Source organism: Marmota marmota, unplaced genomic scaffold, assembly GCF_001458135.2.
Source record: "Marmota marmota marmota unplaced genomic scaffold, marMar, whole genome shotgun sequence".
NCBI classification, from domain to species: Eukaryota; Metazoa; Chordata; class Mammalia; order Rodentia; family Sciuridae; genus Marmota; species Marmota marmota.
In genome coordinates this window covers 50,239-73,576 of record NW_026000223.1, presented here as the reverse complement: position 1 = coordinate 73,576, position 23,338 = coordinate 50,239, and the positions used below count along the sequence as shown (strand labels likewise).

The following is a 23,338-nucleotide window of genomic DNA, read 5'->3' as shown; positions in this document are numbered from 1 at the left end:
CCCTAGTTATTCTTCTCTTATGGAAAAACTACCTGATTTTAATTATTATTATCAATGGCAAATAAAACTGTAAATCAATTAAAATTTTTCAATAAGCATACAGTTATGTTCACATTTGCTGCAATCATAATAAGTACATTTAATTATATCGAGGCAAAAGCTTTGTTTAGATTTTAAAATATCCCTGACTGCAAGATTATGTATATATTATTCCCATTGTTGCTTATGTAATAGTAAATTAATCAAATTAAGTTACACTATCTAGAATAAAATAAAATGGAAATAATTGACTAATAAGATTCATATTTAAACCATATTTATTTACAAAATGTTATTCTAATAATTGTAATTCCATTAAGCTTCAATTGGAGCAAAAGTATAATCACTTGAGTAAAAGTAGTTAAACTAAAAATGAGAGATAAAGTACTTTTGAAGGCAGGTACAAAATATTGTCAGGATTATTGTTGTGCTTCTGGATGTTCAGTAGCAGGCTCATTTGAAATTGGAATCAACCCTGAAAGGAACTCACTTCTACTTTCAGAATGTGGGAGAGGGAGGGGGGAAATACAGCTCTTCAGGGGGGAGATAATGAGGAAAACACCACAATCCCATTGGGAATGGAGTGGAGGGTGGGCCCAGTGGAAAATATTGTTGAAATGCTCCATATATGTTTCCTGGAGGAGGTGGAGGAAAAAAAGTTACTCTTATCATGAACTCATTCCTTGGATTACCTGGAAACAATGGACCTCTGATTGGAGGGAAAGGTGAGAAAGCAAAGCCAGAGCCAGTTGCTTCATTTTCAGCAGGGAGAGATAAATCAGGCACATTGGAATCACCAAGATCAACTTTGGTATCATTTCTACTGGATTCCATTTCTGAAGACATAGGCCCATCCATTTTATCCAAAGGCAAAATAGTAGAACTTCTGAGTTCTGTTTGTCCAAATGGTCTACTATAATTGGAATAACATCCATCTTGCCTTAGTAGAGTAATATGTAGATCAGAATATGGTTGGACTGGTGGAGCCATCATCAACTTAGGGTTCTGTTCCCATGGAGTTGACAGGGACCCAATGTTATAAGACACTCTCTGAGGATCACTTATCCCGTCATAGCCTGATTCTCTTCTTTCATTGATAATCTGAGGGTCCAGAGAATCCTCTGAGCCTCTTCAGCCTCTTCCTCCTATCCTTGGAAGCAAAGGTAAGAGTCTGAGTGGACACTTCTTTTCCAAAAGAGGATCTCTCACTTCAGATGAAGGTCAACCCAATGGTGAGGGACCATTTGGGGAATTCTCTCTGCCAAAAGCTGTATCTGAATCATCAAGTGCAGAAGGGTCTTTTTCTACAAGCTTAAATTCAAACTCATTTTAAGTTAAGTTTTGTCTGTTGTGGGCATTTTGTTTCCTTAAATCACTGAGGTATCTTTCAGCACTCTGAGCTGCCAACTCATTATCATATGCTTTTTTCTCATAGTACATAATCAGCCCCCGATTAGAATGAATGGTTCTCTCCAATTCTTCTTCAAGATCTTTGACTTGGCTTCTGAAGTTCTCCAGCTATTTAGTCACATAGCTGATGTTTTCCTCCATTTTGGAAGTGTCTCCTCTCTCTCTACCTGGTAATTTTCCTCTACTATTTATTTCCTTTGGAGTTTCATTACATTTTCTTGATATACTTCAATTATGACTTTAAGTTGCTGCTGCAGATTCTGATTCTCACTTTTAAATTGTGAATTTTTTGACTGCAAAGATGCTTGCTCTGTCTTAATATTTTTAATATTCTCTATAAGGTCTTCCTTTGTTTAAATGAATTCAGAAAATAAAGTAAAAATTTTATTTATTTATTTTTTGAAAGAGAGAGAGAGAGAGAGAGAGAGAGAGAATTTTTTAAATATTTATTTTTCAGTTTTTGGTGGACACAACATCTTTATTTTACTTTATGTGGTGCTGAGTATCGAACCCAGCACCCCGCGCATGCCAGGCAAGTGCATTAGCACTTGAGCCATATCCCCAGCCCTGATTTTGTTCTCCTTCTAAGGTTTTAAAAGAGGTCTTTAACTTAGAAGCATAAAATCATCCTTCAAATCTCCTTTTGGCTGACCCTCTAAGTGAGCACCAACACTCTTCATTTCCAATTCCAAGTTACCATCATCTGTTGGGTCTTCTCCAACCACAGAAGCCCAAGCTTTCATCTGCAGCAATTGTTCAGTCAGAGACTTAATGTGATTTTCTTTATCTCTTAGAACTTGTTCTGCATGTACTTTAGAGTGTTCAAATGTCATTTTCTGTTTATTAAGACCATTTGCTTTTTCTTTCCATACTTCAACTTCTTGTAAAAGCTGTTTCTGACTTTCTTGAAGTTGGGAATTTTCATTCAAAACCTCTTTTATTGCTTCCTTTAATCCTCCTTCATTCATTTGAAATAGTCTCAAGGTTGTTTTATCATCAGGTATTTGTGATCTGAGGGGCTTTGATGCATCTTCTAGGAACTTAATCCTTTTTGATATATCCACCATCAATTCATCCAGTTGAGAATGTTTAGTTTTCTCTTCTTTTAGCTCTTTTTTCTAGAAAGAGTATTTCATCCTCAAGTTTAAATACCAACCTATCCAAGTTTTCATAAATTGCCTCCAAATTTTCTGCTTCTATTGACTCCTTCACCACAATATCATCCTTTAAATATGACTCTAAGCCTTCATACTCTTTTTGAACAAGGATAACTTTTTCAAGTAGATCACATTTTTCTTCATTTAATCCAGAGTGTTTTAGAGCAAGCTTTTTTCTCTTCTTATGCAATACCTGCTTCTCAGAGACTGATAACTTCTCCACATAAACAAAAGAACAACAAAAAACCCAATAGCTGTACATATCACCAACTCCCACAGACAGCCATAAGGAATAGGGTGTGTTTCCATGTCTTCCAACAATGCACACCACAACCCTGCTTACTTCTTCCAGGACCACCCCATGTAGGGGTGAGGGGCAGCCGATGCCCCTCCATCACACTAAGGCTACTTTGGCTATTCCCTCTGACACCACACCATGTGCTATCTTCTACCACCTTATAACCCAGTAGGACTCAGCAGATGCCAGAAGCATGCTCTTGAACTTCCAGAGCCAAGAGCTAAATAAATGTATTTTTTTCTATAACTTACTAAGGGTGATATTTAATTATAGCAACACAAATCATACTAAGTTTCAGAGAGATTACTGGTCAATGCATACCACTAAAAAGCAACAGTTCTGGGACTCAAACGATTGTCTTTAGTTCTATACCCCAATAGAAGCAGTTATCCATCAAGTGAAATACACAGAAACCAGGCTGCAGATTCCTCTTAACTTTCCAGAGCTGTTTTTGTTTGGATGTAAAAGCCACTAAATGAGAGTAGCTTCTTTGCATCTACTGCACCTGTATCAATCTACCTACTTTCAAATCAACTTCCTGAGCCTTTTCCTCATCTGAACATGCAGCTCAATCACACTTTAGTAATGCTAATAATAATATTCACTAATAGAGTTATTCTCATAATTAAATGGACAGACAGAACAGACATCAAATGTTGTTCCATTCATTTCCACTCTCCTTTACCCATTTTTAACTAGAGGGGAAAAAAAGGAAGAATTCTTAAAAATAATTTCTCTTTGAAGGATTATATAATTTTGAAATGGCAAAGAAACTTTGATAGCATATCAAATAGTAATAAGATACTGAACCACACCCAGTTAAAAATTGAAGTCTGGGGTAATTACCTTTGAGACTTTCCACTCTGTGGAAAGGGCACCTGGTCTTACAACTTATTTAAATTTAAGAAAGTTTTGCACCATTCATATAATCATTCTCCAGATCACCAGAGATGATGATGACAGATGCAGTACCCCATGCAATTCTTGAATATTTCCAGAGTTCAGAAACAGCTATTTGTGCACTTTTCTACAACTTATAATTTCATTTCCTACCAAAATTCTAGTACTGAAAATTTTGCTTTATAAAATGTATGCATTGTCTTGTAGGAAATCAGTAGCACCTATACTTAGAAAATGGTAAGCTCTGTGTGGTGGTGTATGCCTCTAATCCCAGCAGCTCAGGAGCTAAGACAGAGTATTGTGATTCAAAGCCATCTTCAGCAAAAAGCAAGACGCTAAGCAACTCAGTGAGACTGTGTCTCTAAATAAAATACAAACTAGGGCTGGGGATGTGTCTCAGTGGTTGAGTGCCCTTGAGTTCAATCCCTGGTATTCTGCTCCCCCCACCCNCCACTCTGTGACATGGGCACCTGGTCTTACCACTTATTTAAATTTAAGAAAGTTTTGCACCATTAATATAATCATTCTCCAGATCACCAGAGATGATGATGACAGATGCAGTACCCCATGCACTTCTTGAACATTTCCAGAGTTCAGAAACAGTTATTCGTGCACTTTTCTACAACTTGTAATTTCATTTTCTACCAAAATTCTAGTACTGAAAATTTTGCTTTATAAAATACAAGCATTGTCTTGTAGGAAATCAGTAGCACCCTATATTTAGAAAATGGTAAGCTGGGTGTGGTGGTGTATGCTTTAATCCCAGCAGCTCAGGTGCTAAGACACAAGTATTGTGATTCAAAGCCAGCTTCAGCAAAAAGCAATATGTTAAGCAACTCAGTGAGACTGTGTCTCTAAATAAAATACAAACTAGGGCTGGGGATGTGGCTCAGTGTTTGAGTGCCCTTCAGTTCAATCCCTGGTATTCTGCTCCCCCAAAAAAGATTAGTGTTTCCTTTTTGCCACATGTTACCCTAGGAAATGGGGAATCTTCATTCCAGAGAAGGTACTGTGTATAAATTGTTAACTGAGAGATGTCAATTTGCTTGACAAAGGCTTCCCACCATCAAAGTACCATAAGGAGTTTGAAGGAGACAGAAGAAGACTCAAGGAGAGATGATATTGGCATCTAGGGAATCTGAAAGATGGCTATTGTAAGTTCCAGCAGCATCCATTAATCAAATATAAACGGAGGGAAAATCAGCTCTCATGATTTTTACAGTAGAAAATAACTATCCTTCTTGGTGTACATCAGCGGACCTCCCCAGGGGTCCTCCAAGAATCCTACACAAATCACTCAGACCACCCAACCTCCAGTACTCTGGCTGCCAGCCACTCTGATTCACTGGTATTTATGCCAAAGCAGTTGTAAAATATTTTGAATATCTCCTGGGTATCATCAAAACTGCTTAAATAAGAATCTTTCTCACCCCTAAAAACTCATACATTTTTCCCTTGAGCTATTTGACAGTGTTTTCTTCCTAAGAAATACTAGCATCTGAAAGAAAGATCCAGCTCCATGAAATGCATCTCTTTCCTATCTTAAGTTTTCATCAAATTATGCATGTTAAAATTTAATTTAGAATTCATTCACAGCCTGATTAAAAGTCCTAAGCTGTGATGCTAATATATTTTAAAATATAGAGCTATAAGTTTTGTACATGTGTAAAACTATATGTTACAACACAATTAATCATTCATTTTTTTGGAACCATGTATTATTAATCTCTATTCTGATCTCAACTAGAATAATAATTCAACAATGATAGCAATACACAGATCATTAATGACAAAAGAAAAATTTTGGTTCTACTCCAGGAAATACTCCAGTTTATTAAACTAAACAACAGTGCAGCACTTATAATGCCCTTAAAAATTATAGAGAAGACCAAAAAATGTGACCATTTACCCTTCTCCTTAATTCTAAACAATGAATTTGTTACCAATGGGTACTACCCAGTCAGTAAGAGTTTGTCACATGGAAAGTAATTAAAATAACCAGATAGATTTTTGAAGGAAAATATCTGCATTTGAAGACAGAAATAAAAGTCTTAATTTTCAAAAGAAAATTATTAGCTATTTGCAAATTTACAATTCCTTAAAACCATATCACCATGATTTCAATATCTAAAGTATGTAACAGTGCCATGAAAATTTCCTCATCAAACAACAGCTTAAAACATAACCACACAGTTAACAGTATTTGACAATAAATAATGGTATACAACAAAGATCCATGCACAAAACAACTGGTCAAAACAGGAACAAACCTCTGAAGATGCAGGGAGATACACAGATGCCCAAGAAAGGCTGTTTCCATGAGCACAACAGGCAGCCGCACAGATCACATTGCACTTGGATTTCTGTTTTCATGTTCAAGATATGATGGGGTGCTGGGTAAAGCAGAAGGTCAACACCAAGGGAGTCACAAGTTAAAGTCATTGACTTATCTCCACAAACATGATTTCCAATACCTGTAAGAGCCACCATCCAACAGCAGCTGAACACTCTAAAAAACTCCAGTCTAAAGTGTATTTGCCCCTTCCAGCTTCTCCACCATGTTAGCCAGCATCTCCTGCAAGTTCTGCACCAGGAGGAACTGCTCTAGCACAAAGGTACAGATGGACAAGTCCTGGGAGATGTTCTGCAAGGAAAGTGGGAGAGGCATAAATATGTCATGAATGTCAAGCATCCAGGTCCATCTACCTTGGTGTCTTCCAGCTGCTGTCACAGAAAGAGTGATGGTGCTTGCTATTTCTGCACTGTCAGCTGCCCATCACCACAAGACACTGTCATTACTGCTCTTGTTTAAGAGCATGCCATGTCTAGAGTTTATATCCTAATGCGCACTGCACTGTAGCTTTGTCTGTAGTTCCTGTTGTTCTCTACAACAGGGACTCTTTCTACCACCATAGAATAAGAAAACAAAGAAGTTATGTCACTTTCCTAAAGTCACACAGTCACAAAATAATCAAGCCAGGCATAAAAGTTGGATTTTCCAATTCTCACATATTGGTTTCAAACCTACCAAGCATTCTGTTGATTTAAAAAATAACACTTAAGGTTGGCAAGTGGGAGGCAGTGACATACTTGTGTGTGTGCATGAAGGGGGGCAGCATAGAAGAGTCTTGAGGGCATCGTGGCATCAGAGATACAGCTAACAGTGGGTAAGACTGGGCTGCACAAGGGCCTAAAAACAAAGGGGAGCACTCAAGGCACAAGAGCAAAGTCTGAAATGCATGTTACAGAAAACATTTTAAGAGCTACACACAACTATGGACATTTCTGAAGACTCTTTCTCAGCACAGTAAATCAAGATGGATGAATCTGCCTTCTTGGATCCTTTGGAATGTCCTGTGTGTCTAGAGTACCTGGATGCTTCTGCAAAAGTTTTGTCTTGCCAGCACAAGTTTTGCAAGTGATGTTTGATGGGGATTCTAGGTTCCCTCAGTTGTTCTGAGTGGAGGACCCTTGTTGACTCTGGTGTTGAGGAGTATCCCAGTGACATCCTGATGGACAGGATTCTGGAGAGCATCAAGCAAAGGCCTTGGAAACCTAGCCCTGGTGGGGGCAGTGGGACCAACTGCACAAATGCATTCACAGCTCAGGGCAGCACTATGGCTTATCGTAGCACAAATGATTTACAGGGTTCCCAGTATGGACAGCAGCCTCAGGTGCAAGCCTGGAGTCCCCCAGTAAGGGGTACACCTCAGTTACCATGTGCCAAAGCATTATGTAACTATGAGGGAAAGGAACCTGGTGACTTCAAATTCACCAAAATGACATCATCATTTTGCGACAAGTTGATGAAATCTGGTAACTTGGGCAAGTCAGGGGGACCCGTGGCTCTTCCCCCACCAACTTTTAGCACATTGTTCAACCATTACCTCCACCCCCACCTTAGTGCAAAGAACTTTATGACTTTTAAGTACAAGACAAAGAAGTAGACAAAGATTGCCTTCTGTTTGCAAAGGATATTTTTTCTGACTGTGATACCCAGAGTGGATGAAAACTTGGCTGAAGGAATGTTGGCAGAGAAAGTAGGCATATTTCTGATTTCCCACATTGAGTTTAACTCAGCTGCTAAACAGCTGATGGAATGGGATAAGCATCCCCTGCCAGAAGTTGATGGCGGAGAATGTCCCTCAGCAACAGTCCAGAGCAGCACTGCCCCAAAGCTCTCTGACACCAAGAAGAACAACGAAAAGTGGCACTCCTTCACTTCCCTCACCATGGCAAAGAAGTCTTCCCATACATCCCAGAACTGCCACTCCATGGAGATTAGCCCTCCTGTCCTCATCAGATCCAGCAACCCCACAGCTGCTGCGAGAATCAGTGAACTGTCTGGAATTCCTGCAATGTCCCTTCTCAAATTCATATGAATACCACTGAGTTAACTGTGACCTCATTCCCAAGCAGCTCAGTGACAACTGGCTCCTCATTCATTTTCCTGTTAGATGTCCCCCCTCCAGCTGCCCTTGGAACTATGAATCCTCCCCTCTACCACCACATATCCTGGCTGTCATTGTCCTCATCTCCACACTACTGTTGGTGTTCCTGCTGCTGAAATGGGACCCATGGATCCACTGTACAGATTGCACATTTTCAAACTCAGACTCACCCAGTGTGTATGTGGCTATCCACCCATAGACTCCCAGAAAGCAGACGAGCTAGAACTGGGAATAGGGGAGCTGATTTTAGTGTTTGATCATTGCCAGAATAGCTGGTTCAAAGGGATGTCAATGCATACCACTGAGATTGGGGTTTTCCTTAGCAATTATGTGGCATCTGTCAGAAGGGAAGTGATAAATGCTACCCATGCTAAATTTCCTATGTCTACTGTGGGTCAGACAAGTTAGGGGATGACAAAGGTCAGTCCTCCACTGCAGGAGGGCCTTCCCAGAAGCTCCAGAGAAATGGTGTGGCTGCTACACCCATGGTTGTCTCTCCAGCTATAGTGTCAGCAGCTCACAACCAAATAAGTGGTCAAACTAAGGTCCTGTTGCACCTTCCTGGGCAGATTACAGTCAACCAGGCCTGCAATGCAGTGATGGCAGTTGTGGCACATAATCAAGAATACCAAACAGGAGCACTGATGCCCATCCAGGTTTAGAATGCTACCAGCATTTGTGGGCCTGTCCCACCATTTGCTGGCCTCCCCACAGCCTCTGCCACCAATGGCAGGCTCTGCTGCCCATGCTGCTGCTGTCAGTTTCAGTCAAGCCGGTACCTCACTGGCCTGTGCTTCAGCCACTTAATTGACCTCCCCAAGTATCATCGCTGCCTCTCATGAAACCAAGCCCAGTGGCTAGACAGTGACCATTCTCCCTGGACGTCCCACAACTCCACATGATTCTTCATCAGCTCGTGGGAGCAGTTCAGCAAGGAAACTTGACAAGGACAGTAAAATAGAATAACAGGGTTACTGAAGCTGCCTTCTGGTTCTGCCACCAAATGGAAGCCCTGAGTATCCCCTCCAGCATTGCTGAAGTTGAAGTGGAGCTGGAAGCAGGGCTAAATGGTGATGAGTCACCCCTACAGGGAGCCATGGGTCCTGAGCTACCATTTGGAGGGAGGCCATGGCAGGGCCGGCTTCAGCCCCATGGATGGGAATGGCCCAGTCACTGTAGCACCAGCAGGAACAGCCCTGAACCAAGAAGCTTTCCATCTGAAGACTAGCTCCCTGGACTTTGCAGGCCCATTGCTGCACCTCCTCATCAAGCATGTTCCTCACTGGGTCCTGTCATGAATGAATCTAGCCTGTTCACCTAGGTGGTGGTTTTCTATCCTCCCCAAAGTGAGGCAGAACTTGGGGACTTGAAGGAGATATTATGTTTGTTCATAAAAAGTGAGAGGATGGCTGGTCCAAAGGCACATTACAACACTATGGGAAAACTGGGCTTTTCCCAAGGAGGCATTGTGGAAAACATCAGAGGAAATAAACACTGAGAAGACTTGAAATCACATCACAAAAATGAAGAGCACAAAGAAGTCTGATGGAAATAGCACATGTGTGGATTTCCCGAAGGTCAGGAGCTGAGCAGAGGGTTGGTGTGTGGCTCCTGAGTCTTAGCACAGCCACACTAGCCAGCAGAGTGAAGCAGGTGTCTGGGTTTCACCACTCAGTTGGGATTGTAAGGTGTACTTTTGCTAAGTAACCATTTTTGTATTTGTTTATTTTGTTTTGTCTTTACTTTTTTAAATATTTTATGTAATTTTATTTTTTTTATTGGTAGTTCAAAACATTACATAACTCATGATATATCATCTTTCATACATTTGATTCAAGTGGGTTATGAACTCCCATTTTTACCCCAAATACAAATTGCAGAATAACATCGGTTACACATCCACATTTTTCCATAATGCCATATTAGTGACTGTTGTATTCTGCTACCTTTCCTATCCACTACTATCCCCCCTCCCCTCCCCTCCCATCTTCCCTCTCTACCTCATCTGCTGTTGTTCAATTCTCTCCCTTGTCCCCCCCGACTTTTCCCCTCACAACCTCTTATATGTAATTTTGTGTAACATTGAGGGTCTATTTCCATTTCCATACAATTTCACTTCTCTCTCCCTTTCCTCCCACCACTCGTCTCTGTTTAATGTTAATCTTTTCCTCATGCTATTCCTCCCTGCTCTGTTCTTAGTTGCTTTCCTTATATCAAAGAAGACATTTGGCATTTATTTTTTAAGGATTGGCTAGCTTCACTTAGCATAATCTGCTCTAATGCCATCCATTTCCCTGCAAATTCCGTGATTTTGTCATTTTTTAGTGCTGCGTAATACTCCATTGTGTATAAATGCCACATTTTTTTTAATCCATTCATCTATTGAAGGGCATCTAGGTTGGTTCCATAGTCTTGCTATTGTGAATTGTGCTGCTATGATCATTGATGTGGCAGAATCCCTATAGTACGTTCTTTTAAGGTCTTCAGGGAATAGTCCAAGAAGGGCAATAGCTGGGTCAAATGGTGGTTCCATTCCCAGCTTTCCCAGGAATATCCATACTGCTTTCCAAATTGGCCGCACCAATTTGCAGTCCCACCAGCAATGTACAAGTGTACCCTTTTCCCCATATCCTCGCCAACACTTATTGTTGTTTGACTTCATAATGGCTGCCAATCTTACTGGAGTGAGATGGTATCTTAGGGTGGTTTTGATTTGCATTTCTCTGACTGCTAGAGATGGTGAGCATTTTTTCATGTACTTATTGATTGATTGTATGTCCTCCTCTGAGAAGTGTCTGTTCAGATCCTTGGCCCATTTGTTGATTGGGTTATTTGTTATCTTATTGTTTAATTTTTTGAGTTCTTTGTATATTCTGGATATTAGGGCTCTATCTGAAGTGTGAGGAGTAAAAATTTGTTCCCAGGATGTAGGTTCCCTATTTACCTCTCTTATTGTTTCTCTTGCTGAGAAAAAAACTTTTTAGTTTAAGTAAGTCCCATTTGTTTATTCTTGTATTTAACTCTTGGGCTATGGGCGTCCTNATACAACTCAGTCAGTATCAGTAAGGGCCTATGGTAGGGAGGAAAAACTCAAGAAAAAAAAGTTAGTGATTCTTTCTTTCTAGTTTGATCATGAGTCAACCTAAAGACTTAATCCTCAACTTTATAGGTTTTTAATTTTCCTATAATGAAACCAATAATGTGATGATTTCAAATCATTGATTAGAAATGTATTCAGAAATAATATTTAATTTTATAACAGAAGCAGATCAATTCATTGGTTGGAAAGTAGGCAACATTAATCTTGCCATCAGTCACTCCCAAAGCCACTCCTGACCAAGGTCTGCTGAGCACACTCGCTCCCTCCCTGGCTAAGATGTCCATCAGCCATCAGAGGAGTCATGAATAAAAATGCTCTTTGTGTTCTCAGCAGACAGAAGGAAAGGAAGAGTTTACCCAGGAGCTGTTCTGTGGAAGCTCTGGAAGGCTTGGAGGGAGCCAGTGTGCCCACACCTTACAATTGTGGCAGGATCCAGCTCAGCCTACTTTTATATATTTATATCCATTCTTTGTCATTGGTCTCTTCCACCAATTTCATTATGGTGCCATACAGTTATGGGTTTTCAGAGTCCTGAGAACAAAACTAGGGAAAGCAGCCTGGTAGTGAGGTAGTTACCACAGTTTTACCATGGGAACTAAGTACTGAAACAACAAATTTAAAAAAAAAATTAAGAATTAATGCTTGGAAATAGAAACATGAACTGAAAAGACTTCATCCAATAGCAAGAGGGTTCATCATCTTAAAAAGATGTAGAATGTGGGGCTGGGGCTGCAGCTCACTGGTAGCAAACTTGACTGGCATGTATGAGGCCCTGGGTTTGTTTCTCAGCACCATATATGAAAAATAAAATAAAGATCTATCAACAACTAAAAAAAATGTAGGATGTGGTTGAAAATAAAATCATTCCTAAGCTAACCACTGATTTTATAAAACACTGTACATTATGTTCCTGTGTGTTGAAGTAAAAAAAAAAATACTGGCATATCCATATAATATATGAAGTTTGGTGAAATAAACAAGTTAGGCAAAAAAGCTGATGCCAGCTTTCATCTGTGTAAGTTAACATCAATATGTCATAATATTCTTTATTTTAATAAATTATTGTATTTTATACGAATTTTAAAATGTATAAAGACTACTACACGTTGAGTTAATTTTCACCTGTCTTCTCTTTATATTTTAAGCTATATGATTGAAGTATATCTTTTATTAGTTTACTAGTATAAATTTGTATAAAATTTCATCTGTAAATAGATCATTAGCTAATATCATATATGGGTTTTCTATTGTTTTTTTGAGACAGTAGATGAATTTTGCAAAAAGGGCTTGTTACTAAAATCATAATTTATCATTCTTTTTATTTAATAATTTGAAGACTAGATAAAATGTTTTAAGATTAAAATTTAATGTTCCACATTAAAAAAATAAATAACATTTAAGGGACAGGGAAAAATGCTTGCCTCAAATTGATAATGCAGTAAGCAAATATAGAATTGCACTGGTATGCAATATTCATTTACACTGCTTCTGCTTAGGCACAAAGATAAACACTTTCACTTTCACTGGGTGTCACATTTTGCCTTTAATCTGGGTTATAGTCATTGGGCTCCCCATTCTGCACACGTGTGATGCTTTATCTTCTCATCAATCATTTTCCCTTTTTCTTTCTGTTAACCTTCCAATCTAATGAAAACCATACATTCTGGAAATCTCCAAAGGTGACTGCCAAAGAGAAGAAGGAACCAGGATAAGAACTGATGGGTGATTTAGAGAACTGAGCCTTATTAATCATTCAAGCTTCTGCTTGATATAACCAGGATCTAGGATGCACATAGATCCTGGTTATATCAAGCAGAATATGGACTGGTGCAGAATATGGACTGGTGCTCAAAAGATATTTTCATAACAAAAGGACATTATAAATACATAAACACAAAATAAAACCCAGACTGTCTTCTCCATAAAAGGAATATTCTAAGGGTAAATCTGATAAAGTGATTTAGATACTGAACAAACAACTCCAAGACTCTGGATAAGCTGTTTCTAACATGTCCTTGGAATGATTTCAGACTGACATTCATGAATTTCTTTAAAGTCAGCATAGTAAGATAGCTAAGTGCATGTTTTCTATATAAATGAACCCTCTGAAAAAGAATCCTGGCCTAACTACTTACCAGTTCTTACCTTTCTATTTGTTTTTATTTCCTTCTCTTAAAAAAGACACCATAAAAATTATACCATCTTCATAAGGCTGTTTTTAAAAATAAGGAGACAGAGTACATGAAGAGCTTATCATGATTTCAAGAACACAGCGAGAATTTAAAATAAGCAAGAGGGCATCACTGGTCTCACATAGGATGAATTCTCTCTAGTTGAGGCACATTTCTTAGCAATTGTTTTTATCTGTATTCTATTTTGACAACTCATAAAAGAACACAAATCTATGATCATACACCTGCTCATATCATCTAGAATATTCTAGCATTTTCATGGCAATTTCTAGATAAACATTCACACACTGGGGATTTGTGAACTCTTTCATGCCTTTAACTCGAATCAAACTCTTCAAGCATGGACTTCCTGAACAGCTTATGATCTCTTAAAGATCCTCAAACTCCACACAGGTTTGGAACACTTCATCCTGTCAAACCAACTTCATGTTTCCACAGTGATAGGCCTTCTGCAGGGACTCTCAGAACATGTGAGTCAGTGGGAAAAAACCTGCCAGTGACCCTCAAAAGCAATGCTCTGAGACTTGGATTCTGACTCCTCTCTCTGGGCCACAACCTTCTTCCAACACAAATGTAATAGAAGAGCTGTCAGTAAAAGACTTACACTGTCCAGGAAAACTTGAAGCCATACAAGTCAGAGCTTTGTGACACTGTCTACTTTCTCTCAAGAACATCAGAATTATTTCCACAACTTCATTCCATTTAAAGTCAACTATGGAATGTATTCCTCAGATCAAATCTATACTCCTCCAAATAACCTTGACATGTTTACAGTAATATTCACTATAGCACTGATGCTGAGCCTTTTTCTGCTTCCTAAAAACCAGAATGGTCACTGGAAAATAAAGCATCCTGTTCATTAACCAAAACCAACTGAATGGCTCAAACCCAAATGACTCCCAGCACCTACACAGCAGAGAAGGCCTAACATTTGTGGACATCCATGATGGAAGCTACAACCCACAAGCACATGCACAATATCAACTTTAGTTTTAAATTTTTCCTCCAGTCTCATTACTGAGAAAGTTCATATTTAGAACTTTACTTTGGAAGAACTTTACTTGTCCTCCCTGTGACCATGCTTCCCAAGTCATGAAAGAAATCTTAATCCTCATAATGGGCTCTTCAGAATGCCCAGATCACAGCAGAACATCCAGCTTGTCACCATGGCTGAGTACAGATAGCCAGTTGCCTCTCAGGGTTTACAAAGCATTCACTCTCAGTCACTGTGATTCTGACTGCGTACATGTCTGGCCCAGCTTCCCAGAATGCCCCAAGTAAGTATACAGGTGGTTCATGCTTGCTTTATGGAGACACCAGTTTCATCCAGACATGTGGACAGTGGCAAAAGCAAAGAAATTCACCTTGCAGAATGTCCATGTGCCTCCTCTTTTCAGAACACAAACTGGTTACCCTTCTCCTCATCCTGACAAACATCATGCAACCTTAGGAAGAGAAAAGACTCTAAGCCAGCCTCAAAGCAGTATCTGGCCTGCTGGCACTGGAGAGGCTGTGTAAAATCAATTAGGTGTCCTACCAAGGTATCTATCAAACATTTGGCTTCCACAGATGTGTCTGCCTAATTCACTTAAAAACCAATTGCAACAGGGTATCATTTTTATGGCAATGGAGGATTGGCATCCCAACCAGCCCTGTTGTATAAATGGATATCTAGCCCATGTCATGCTATTTGCAAATTGCTTACACCCTGCATTATTTGGTATTATTTGGTTGGAGGCATGAGTTCCTGCTAGGTTTAAGAGCGTTGGGGGGAAATTTGGTGGCAAGGTGCTGGATTATTTGGTGGAAAACAAGAGATGGACGGAGGGCGTGCAGCAAGAAGGCAATTACTGAACATGTGGCACAGAAATTGGAAGGAAATGGAATTCTCAGGAGGTTGCCAAGTATGACAGGGAACTGCAAGATTGAATAATTGTTGGGGAGGGAAGACCAGAGAGGTATGACTCTGAAGGTGTTTTCCTTTTTTGAAATTATTTACTGGGATAAAACTCATCATCCTAATGTACACGAATGAGAAAGCAGTTTGTAGTATACCCCTGGCCTCTGGACAACCATCACCATGTCATATTTGAAATACTTCCATCACCTTCGAAAGAAGACCTACAGCTTCTGCAGTCACTACCAGAACACCCACCCCATCCCCCAATAGCTCCCCTACTTTCTCTCTCTATGAATTTACCAGTTTTTGACATTTCAAATAGAGGGATCACACCTATTCTTTGATGGAGGTGTCTTTACTTAGCTCAATGTGTGGAAGAGCCCTGCGGGACACATACCACAACTGTCTTCCTCTTCAACTGGAATATTCCATATTCCACCTCCCTCATCCTCTCCATTGTTCTCTCCATTTTTATTTGGGTTGTTTCTGTTTTTTAGGCTTTCTGGACAACTGACATGGCTCCCTGCAGCTGCATAGCCAGTCTACTGGTCCCTTTCATGAAGCAAAGTGGCAACAGAGCAGTGGAGCAAGGAGTGGTGGCCCCATTGGGGTCCAGGTGGTGAGCAGGACCTAAAGCCATGTGAACCTGGCACTGTTAACCATAGCCCAGGCCAGTCAAGCCATGCCCACCTGTCATCCTTGGTCAGCCAGGCCTGGGCCCAGTACTGAGACCTGTGGCAGAAGCCTGCTTCCTGCAGTGCTGCATTCCCATTCCAGCACCTAAACCTTCCCCTTATGACCTGCCCTGAGGAAATGGAAGTTGGCGGATCTGAATGGAAGTCAGGACTCCAGAGCTGACCAATAGCATTATTGCCTTTCCAAGCTCTCATTAGCATAAGTTTGGACCAATAGCAGTAACCCAAGAGCTATATACAATCTGAAACATGCCTTCCCTGACAGGTCAAATCTGCTGTTTCTGTCACCAGCATCTTCTGTTTTCTGACAAGTGTTTGGTTTTCATTCTTCAATAAATGCTATGGTTACATTGATTCATCCTGGTTTGTGGATTCCATTCATCAAATGCACAAGGTAATAAGCCCAAATAGAAAAAAAGTGTTGGTGAGCTGCTGGGGTCTGCTGCTGCACTTCATGGCTCCACTGGCCAACGATAGTGAGCTTGGTTTTGTCTCAAAGCCAAGGTTTTGTAATGTAGCTATAGACGCTACACACTCACTATTATCTCATTGTGTGGCTTTAGTTCTCCAGAGTGTATACTTAGAGGAGACTTGTTGGGTTACATGGCAACTCCCAAGTTCCACTCCTTGAATAGTCTACCCTGATGTGACATAATAAAAACAGGACTAATGGAGGTGGGGCATCTCTGTTCTCCTTGGTGCCCTACAGCCCCTTGTGTCTACCACTCTGGAGGCTCTCAGAACTGTAGCTTTTAGGGTCAACTGGAGGTTCCATTTTGTGGTGTGGATGGGGACTCACTGAGAGAAGTGAATATCAATCCCTGGCTCCCTCTCTTCCTGGAGATCCAGGGGTGAGCTCAAAGTTCCACCCTCCGATTACCTGCTGGCCACCCTGGAACCCAGCCTGGTTCTCCAAAGGCTCCTCATGATCCCATAGTCAGGTAAGGCCAACAGGGTGTACTGAGTAAGCAGCCAGCCAAGCACTGTGCCTTGACACTCCATTGTAAAGGGAAAGAATGCCCCATGGTGGGAAAGGCCAAGGCACACCAGAGACTGCTGTCACTACAATCACTCTGCCTCTGTTGCCACCACCACAGTGCCTCTCTCAGGACTGCTGCAAAGGCCCCAGCTGCCCTAGCACCCACTCTGGTCCTCCCACCATCTGCTCCATTTATCAACCAAAGTGATTCCTTTAAAACCTGTTATGTCACTCTCTAGTCAGAGCCTCCCAGGAACTGTCTCCCCACCACACCACAGTCTTCACAAGACCTCTGGAGCACAGCATGATCTGGCCCTCTCTGCCTCACACTCATACTGGACTGTCTCTGACTCACCTGCCTCTCACCCTGGCTCCCCTTGCTCCTCTAGTACTTCACATACAACCTCACTCAGGAGCTCCATAGGGTCCCACAGTCCCTTGATTAGCCCTGTGACCCCCAGAACTCCTGCCTTTACAACTGTGTCCCACAGAACACCCTGCCACCAGCACTGTGTCCCCCAGGACACCTGTCTCTTTCATTGTGCTCCACAGACTCCCTGCCTTCAGCACTGAATCCGCAGGACCCACAGTCCTCCTACACCTTTCTTCAGGTTTCTGCTGTTATCATCTATCATCATATCAGGGATCCCTAGAAAGTGTTGAGTTCCTCTCTCAATGCCCTCTCTGACCCCTTCCTAGGTGTGACTATGTCCTTCCAAGTTCATGTGCTGTAAACCTCATTCTGGGCAACAGTTCTAGGACGAGAAATCGTTAAGAGCTGACTGGTCTGTGCAGGTTCCACCCTTCTTTCTCTCCCTTAGCCTTGGCCTTCCCAGCCCCAAACTGTGAGCCAACTAAATTTATTTTCTTTATAAATTATTCAATCTGTTTACATGTTGTTACAGCAGCACAAAATAGACTAAGACACATTTAACCTGGCTTCACAGTACTAAGCAATGCAGAAGACACTACGCTGTTACCTGCATTCTTGCTTAGGCCTCTCTCCCCAGAAATGAGAGCAAGGACTTTGTTTGTTACCGCATATGTCCATCAGTGTCTGGTGGATCTTCAGACACTGATGAACATATGTGGTGAATCAAAAACACAGGAAGCATAATGGCCACAGCAAGTTCCTTATTATTAAGTGTGACCTTAAGAGATAAAGAAATGCAAACTCATAACACAGATAGTTTGATAAGACAGGAGAAAGTACAAAATAAATAGTCACCATTAAGACTGCCTTGGTAGTCTAGACATCCTGGGGTAGTGAGAGATTCAGGCTGTCATATGTCCCCTGTGGCTGAGTTAGCGTCAGCCCCCAAGGCCTGAATCTGACTCTAAGGACAGCTTCTTCCACTCAGACCTACTGTGGTAAGAAACTCCATGCACACGTCAAGCAGCTGCGCTCTCACCAGGCTCTGATTCCCTTTTCTGTGTGGGCCATAAATACTGCCCTGTGGAATATAATGTAATTTCGATGATTGGAGATAGAGTCTTTTAATTCCCATAAATTAGACCATAGCCAATGATTCTGGATGTGGTCCAAAGCCATTAATTACATGCCAGTGAGGAGGTACAGAGGTGGGAGGAACTGTTGCAGATGTTAATGTTTTAAAGCATCTTCTTTTCCCCTCTCAAGGTCTCACCTACTCAATGAAACTCTGCACTTCACAAAACTGTGTAACCAGGAATGTTACAAATATCACTAAACATGTTATATATTGTGACTCTAACAAGAAGAGTCTGTTAAACTGGACATTTCCATCTGTCCCATGAAGGTCCCACTTGAGGTAGGCAGAATGGCAAAGATGGAAACCATGTGAATTTGGCAGTCTGAAGACAGTTCCTTGGGTTCTATAATCCTTACAGGTTCCAGGCCAGATGGGGAGGACACAGCAGAGTGAGAAAAGGGACCTTCCTGGGTCCATGATGGGAACATGCCTTCTGAAAACATTCTAAGATCCATGTGCACTGTGTGCTGGAGACTTTTGACTGTTCTGTTCTCCAGAGTCCCAGGCACATTGTGCCTGGCTCACAGCTCCTCAGGAAGTATTCCTCAAGTGCCAGCACCTGGCAGAGGCTTGCCTGCTGCTGATACATTAATGAAGAGTGGTTATCCAGGTGCCTGGAGCCTTCTATGCCTGCTCTCTGGTCCCTTCACACACAGGAAAGGGAGTGTCTACACCTTTGAAAGGATGCTGATGGTATCCAATCCATGCCCTGTGTACTCAGCAAGAGACACTCTCTAGAAGTCACCTGAAGACAGGTAGCCACTCTGAACCTATTTCCTCAGATCTCAAGTGGGAGGTGGAGTGGGAAGCCTCAGGTCCTTCTAGCTTCAGTCATCTCCAATAGGAATCATACAAATCCAGACAGTGAAGAGGAGCATTAATGGTTATTATTAGCCATGAAATTAACAAGATAGACTGACTTGTCAAGGAGTTACATGAGAAAGATGTCAGCTATGACATTCTGAGAAAAATGCAGAAAATAGACACTTTATATATAAATAATGGAAAAAGGTGCTAACAAAGGAAGATCTTCACAACAATTATATGAATGGTTCCTCAGGTTCTAGGATCATTACACATTGTAGGCCAGGTATAAAAACACACATGGAAACTATCTAAAAATTAATTAAAAAAAAATTGTGGACACACCCAACATTCTGTTATATTTGTACATGGCAGAGAGGACTAAAATGAGTCCAGACCACATGGGTTTGGCCTCATACTGCATGTTCAAGAACCAGCCAACAAGACCCTAAAACAAGACAAAACATCAGAAATAAGACTGGACTTTTTACAATCTGGCCTGCATGGTGGGCATACACCTGGATACTCTCCTCAGTGCACAGTCAAAGGCCACTGGTAAACAAAGGCCTTGTAGGGTCCCTGGTGTGCTGTGCTTTCCTGTTGGCAGGGTAATGGGCAGCTACCTGGGTGGCAGGTGCAGGTGGGCCCTCCAGAGGCCCCCATGATGAAGAGCCTTCTGGAGGCACAGCAGGATTCATTCCATACAAGAGGACGCTGACCTTCACGCACAGTTCCATGCAGGTAAGGTCAATGTTGGCAGGACAAAGGAGTCGGCTTGAGTCCTGCAAGGCAATGTGCTACACAGACTCCGCTCTGGCTCCTCATTTTGCCTTCGCCACTGGGGCCAATGTCTGTGGGAGGCAGTGGAGTAAAGAGCCCAAGGTAGAGCTACCTTGAGCCCTGTGTGACCAAAGCCAGCTGCAGGGAGAAGGAAGCCTTCCTGAAACAGCACAGAACATGGTAGCCATACATGGCCCCACCTGGTTGTCTGAGGCTTATCAACAAATAGCATGGCCTGTCAGGGACCATGAAAGTCCCAGCTGTGGAAGACCACAGACATCAATTGCTGGTAGAGGCAAGGTTGTTTGACTGCCATGGGGAGCCAAGTGTGACACCTTAGAGGCTTCAGGCCCATTCTGAGGACCCAGGGACACTGAGGGCCTTTGTGAACCCTCATGGGGAAGCAGCCTACTGGGACTTCTGTGTTTTCACAGTGCTTTGCTCCTGCTCCCATCCAACCTCCTCCCTGTGCCTGCCTCTCAGGAGAGAGCCACTGTTAAAGTCAATCCTTAAACTAGATCTGCAGAATAGCTGCCCCCAGGTCTGCAGCATGGGCAGTGAGCATGAGCTGCCACCCGGAGTCCACCATGCTGCAATGGGCCCAAGGTGGGCTGAGCCAGCACCAAGGCAAACTAGGGAACATAGATCCACTGAGCTGAGGCAGCCCTGCTGGGCCCAGTGTGGATACCTGCTCTACACAGCACTGCAGCCAGAACCTCCAGGCTCCATGATCCCAGGACCTCAACCTCCTGCTTGACAAAAGTGAGAAAATGGGAGTGGGGTGAACATGAATGTAAATTGAGGCTCAAGCATTGTTACAATAGCATCAGTACTTTTCCAAACCCTGATTAGCATAAGTTTGAACCAACAGCATTGACCCAAGTGCTATATAAACCCTCGCCTAGCACACTTAGAGATAACCTGATATTGGGTCTGTTTTTGTCTCTATAGGAGTTCTGCTTTTATTTTCACTCCAATTAAACTCTATTCAATTTACTCTTGCCTTCCTTATGTCATTAATTTAATTCTTTGGATGTGTGAGGCAAACCTGGAAAGACATTAGAGGTAAACTGCTAGACCTTATTGCAGCACTGGAGAGCATAGCAGACGTTCAGAGCTATAACACTGAGAGCTATGATAGGCCACTTAATCATAGTTGAGAAGATTCAGACTTTACTGGTTGCAACCTTCAAAGCTGACACTTGTAGATGATGTGGATTCCTGGCTGCTGAGCCAAATCAGCCATCCTACTTGTTCTTGTCAAAATGCAGATATAGAGCTCATGTGGCCTGTGGCCCTGAGGAGACTGCTATGTAGCCAAGGAGGTCCTCAGGCAGGGCAGGCCAGTGCTGAGGTAGATCAGGGCAAGCTGTTCTGTCACTCTGCTGAAGCCTGGATTATGCATGGGGGAACACCTTCCACATAAGCACACTCTATAGCAGTGCCATGGCTTCAGATACCCACTGAGCATGTGCAGTCAATGACTTCAGTCTTCTGCTTCCCAATGCAGGGAGCAAAGTAAAGCTAAATGTGGATGGAATTCGGGACTAACCAATTTCATTATTGATTTTCCAAGCCCTAGTTAGCATAAGTTTGGACCAAGAGCAGTGAACCAAGGTCTCTATAAATCCCTAAACTAGCACACTTTGCAGAGAAACCCGGCTGTCTGTTCCTCTCTTGTGTGGCATGAGTTGTGTTCCTGTAACTCAATGAATTCTAATATTACACTCACTCATCCTGGTTTGAGAATTTCATTCTTTGAATTCATAATAAACAAAAGAAAAATGGAGGGTGAGCTGCTGGGTTATACTGCAACACTGGTGGTCAGGGCCTGCCATTAGGAGCTGTAAGCACTTTCTGAGTTCAGATGCTTGCAGCTTGTGCAGACCCCACCTGGCAGAAGCAGAAGTGAATTAAGTTTCACCTCAAAACTGTGGTTTCCTAGGCATCCCCTCTTTGATTAGCTGCTAACACTTAAAATGAGCCAGCTTGGCTGCAGTGATCTGCATCTTCACAGACTGCTCACCAGCAGAACTGGTGAATTCAGCTTCTTAAACTCTAGCTGTGTTACTTCTATCATTGTTGCTTGGGTATAGACAACAACTCTAATGAGTGGCTACCTTATCTGCATGTGGTGTTGAGATTTAAGACAAGTTTCAAGAGGGAGCCCTGCACCAGAATGCAGGGACCTAAAGATCTCTGCTAGGTTTTGCTGTGTTGACTTTTCCACACTGGGTACTTAAAACCCTTGCAAAAAATGACCATGGTAGCTCCAGCCCCTTGGGATTACTACAGAAAACACTTTATGAAGCCCCAGATCCTCCCCTGATACCCAAACCAGAGCAGAATATTGCCTAGTGCCAGTAAGCTGAACATCACCTGAATAACCAACCTGGTGGTATAACTGCAATTTATGGACAGCATGTGTAGTGGTTTACTTCATCATTTTATTGTTATTTCACTATATTTTCTTATGCTGAAGTCCATTGAGCTACAGGAATGAATTTATCATATAGAAAATCATCTTGCTCTGGGAAGGCTGTGTTGGGAGGAATCAAGCTGGAATTCAGAATCACCTCCAGAAGAGGACTGCAGTCACTGCATTTGCATAACAGGGGGACATGGCCTCCTTTCTAGCACAGTCATAAGACCAGTTTGAGATGAAACTCTACCACTTCTGTTGGTGGGATGAGTCTGTGCACACTGCAGGCCTCTTCAGCCAAGAAAGCCTATTTCAGTGTTTGCTGTGAATCACAGCAGGGGATGCCTGCCCTTGTCAGCTCTGAGGGTCAGAACAGGCCAGGCCATGTCCTCCACTACCACTGAGCAGTGTGTTTCAGTTTTGTGCTAGAACTCCCTGCCTGGGGAGGGTCTCCAGTATTGCACAGACTCTAGAAATTTACTACCAACTTATTTCCAGGTTGTTCTCACACAAATCCAAAGAATGTCCCAGAAGATATGTGTGAAAGCAGTAGAATTTATTTAAGTATGAAAAATAGAAACAGAACTCTTGCAATGGCAAGAAGGAATCCAACAGCAGGTTTTCAGTCAAAGTGAGCTAGTCTAGGGGATTATCTAGCACTTGGGTCAGTGATATTGGTTCAGACTCATGATAATCAAGA

The 23,338-nt window shown here is 41.9% G+C and overlaps 2 pseudogenes; one reads left to right on the top strand and one right to left on the bottom strand.

The window, feature by feature from the left end:
- Positions 1-338: 338 nt before the first annotated feature.
- LOC107155326 lies at positions 339-2,915 on the bottom strand (annotated as a pseudogene).
- A 4,206-nt stretch (positions 2,916-7,121) lies between these two features.
- LOC107155325 lies at positions 7,122-9,746 on the top strand (annotated as a pseudogene).
- The last annotated feature ends 13,592 nt before the right edge of the window (positions 9,747-23,338 follow it).